Genomic DNA, 3,117 nt, shown 5'->3' on the forward strand with positions numbered 1-3,117 from the left:
TAGCAATGGGCTGCAACATCAGAACAACACTGAGGATGGCGCAGGGCCAGGCAGTCTTTTGTTCTGTTGTGCATAGGGTCACACTATGAGTTAAAGCCAACCCGATGGCACAGCAAATGCAATTCACATCTGGCTTCAACCTGCAAGGAATGTACGAGAAACAGGGTGGTGAAAACAAGTGCTGTGGGCCATTGCTATGCTAATTCCTCAGGAGAACAGTACAGTGCTGGAGTTCAAGGACGGTCAACTACAGAGTCATCAAGGACTTGCCAGAGATCCTAAAACACAGCCTCTGGTCAGACTGCAGAATTCCTGCTTCGGGAAGTTGGCTGCAGATAGATCATTTTCCAAATGAACCCAATGCCTAAGTCAGATCATTCTTCATTCTGGCTGCTTTTTAGGCTGTTGTTTGACTAAAAGTTCGCTTCTGGAACCCATTCTTTAAATGCTTAAGGTTCTAAAAGACACTAGGGTTGTATGTGAGCTGCAGTTTGGGGCACCCAGCTCACAGAAGGCTACAGATGATAATGGTGTTGTGGTTGTGAGTTGGGCTGCTAACCACAAGGGCAGCAGTTCAAAGCCACCAGCTACTTGTATGAAGAAAGATGAGGCCTTCTATTCCCATGAAGAGTTACAGTCTCAGAAAGCCACGGGACAGCTTTGTCCTATCCTGTAGGGTTGCTATGAACAGGAATGGATTTGATGGCAGTAAGATGGATGACAATTCAAGTCCCAAATCCATTTACAGTGTTCCTGTTAGGTAGCTAGAGACAGGGACCGGGGATGTCCCTCTCCATGCCTGGAAGCACCCGTTACAGAGATTGGAAGCCATAAAGACTAACTGGGCTTGCTTCAAAGTCAGGACCCCAAGCCAGGTAGCTGGTATACCTGGGTGGGCCCAAACTAGGCCAGGTGGGTTTAATTCAGCCAATGGGGTCAAAGAGTACCATCAACCACACTTCCCAGCCAAAGGCCCTAAAGGCGGGAACCTCGAGACCACCGCCCCTTGGGCTGCTTTCTCTCTCTGGGATCAGCCCACCACATGTGGGTGTACAGCCCTGTGAGTTGCCCCTGTTTGGTGACTGTAAAACCGGAAACTTCTGGCCTTTATAAAACCCACTTGGACCACAAATCAGGCTTCAACGTGAATTCTTTCTTGTGGGAAGCCAAGAACCGAGGTGTTTCCAACCGGAGAAACCTAACATTCCCACATGCACTAGGCCTCCACTGAATCCCTTCAGACCATTGAGCAGGATGAGAATTTTCTTGCCCTCACCCCCTCCCTATCCAGTCCAGGGAGGGGCATTCTCCCTTAGGGGCTTGTCGGGTGTGTCCCCTACGGAGACCTCCAATAGGGGGAGTCACACAGTCATGAATTTTGTCCGAGGAGTCATGCCCTGGCTTCCTTGGTTGGTCCAGGGCTGGCCCAATCTTGTAAACACTTGTGTAACTCAATGACAGTGAGTTAGGAATTCATGTGACTGCAAAATCTTGGAAGCCATTATGACTCTGTGCTAATAAGTCCCTCATCGGGATGATATGTCTCTGTTGCTGTCCCATTTAATACTTCATAAATGGTTGCCTTAAATTATATTTGAGATTTGGGGTGTCCTTTACACCCTGAACAGGGTAGATGGACTGGGTCAGGTCATCCAAATTCCATGGACCCAGAAATCTGGACCCAGGAGAATGAAAAGAGCTTTCTCAAAGTGTTAGCCTCTGCACTAAGGTAGTGGTCATGGACGTTAAGAAGAAACGGTAAGTGCAATAAATAAGATAGATGAAAACAACACAAGGCCTTCCACATTGCCATGTTCTTTTAGTAAATACCGAGAACTCTCACAACTACAGACGGATCCGACTGAAAGCTGATGCCTCCTCTCTTACTCCTAGCTGGTAGTGGAGGAAAGCCTCAGACTGAATGCTAGCACACACGTATCGCTTGGCAATCGGACACAACAGCAGCTAAGGAGTTAAAGGCCCTGTTCTCTGTTGCATCAGGCATCTGGAAAGAAAAGGTTACTTGGAGGCAAAAGTGGCACATTGTGTAACAGAGTTCTCTCTTTTTGTGACAAAGGACAGTACTCCAGTGTAGACGCAGGGGTCCATTCTAGAAGTGCCATTCAGCTATATCCAGTGCAATGTCATGCCTCGTGTCTGCAAAGGCAGGGAGGTGCAATGTTTTAGTCAGACATGTATCTCATTTCCACAATGAAAAATTATCTCTTATCTTTCATGTTGACTGTCCAACATGGAGGGCAGATCTATGTGTGGATATGTGAGTCACCGGTGCCTCCCACTGTGTAGTGAGGATTCCTGATTCGTGCCTTTCTTTCTTTCTTTTTAATAGAACACATAGCTATAGATTTTATGTGGGGTGCAAAATGAACAGCATATTCAATAGTGGCTTGTCATTGGGGGTGGGGCTTACACTTTTATTCTGAAAAGTCTGTAGATTTTGTGTCTGAGACCTTTCTCTCAAGGTTCTCCTCATCGCCGTTATGGTTTTTTAAAAAAAATCTTTTTACTGGGGGCTCATACAGCTCTTATCATAATACATCAAATGCTAATTAACCACCCTGGAGGGTGCAGATAAAAGCAGTCTACCTTTCAAACATCTAGATAACCCATGGAAGTATTCTAAAGTATACTGAAAAAGATAACAAGTCTCAAACCAAAACAAAATAACAACAAAACCGCTTCCAGGGCACAAGGCAGAGGGACCTTTCTGAGGCAAAAGAGAAGGCAAACATGCAGTGTGATCGTGAAGGGCCTTGTGGTAAGCAGCAGTGGCAGATTTAAACAAAAGGGAAATTACTGAAAGGGGAATGGGTAGCTCAGGAACTGGGGCGGGTTCAGAATAGGGTGGGATGACTACAGTGAACCCTTGCCACTTCGCGCTTCGACTTCCGTGGCTTCGCTCTATCGCGGTTTTTGCGTAACAGCACATGCTCTGTCATTACTGCCACTGATTGGCTCATACTGTACACGCTTCTATCTGCATCGCTATGTATCGGAGCTATGTATCAGATGCATTTTTGCTTTTGTACAGTGTACTGTAATTGTTTGCGATTTTTAAGAAATTTTATCTAAGCCCTATGATGGCTCCTAAACGAG

Source organism: Echinops telfairi, unplaced genomic scaffold (genome assembly GCF_000313985.2).
Source record: "Echinops telfairi isolate 266 unplaced genomic scaffold, ASM31398v2 ScPeMD7_23;HRSCAF=83, whole genome shotgun sequence".
Lineage (NCBI taxonomy): Eukaryota > Metazoa > Chordata > Mammalia > Afrosoricida > Tenrecidae > Echinops > Echinops telfairi.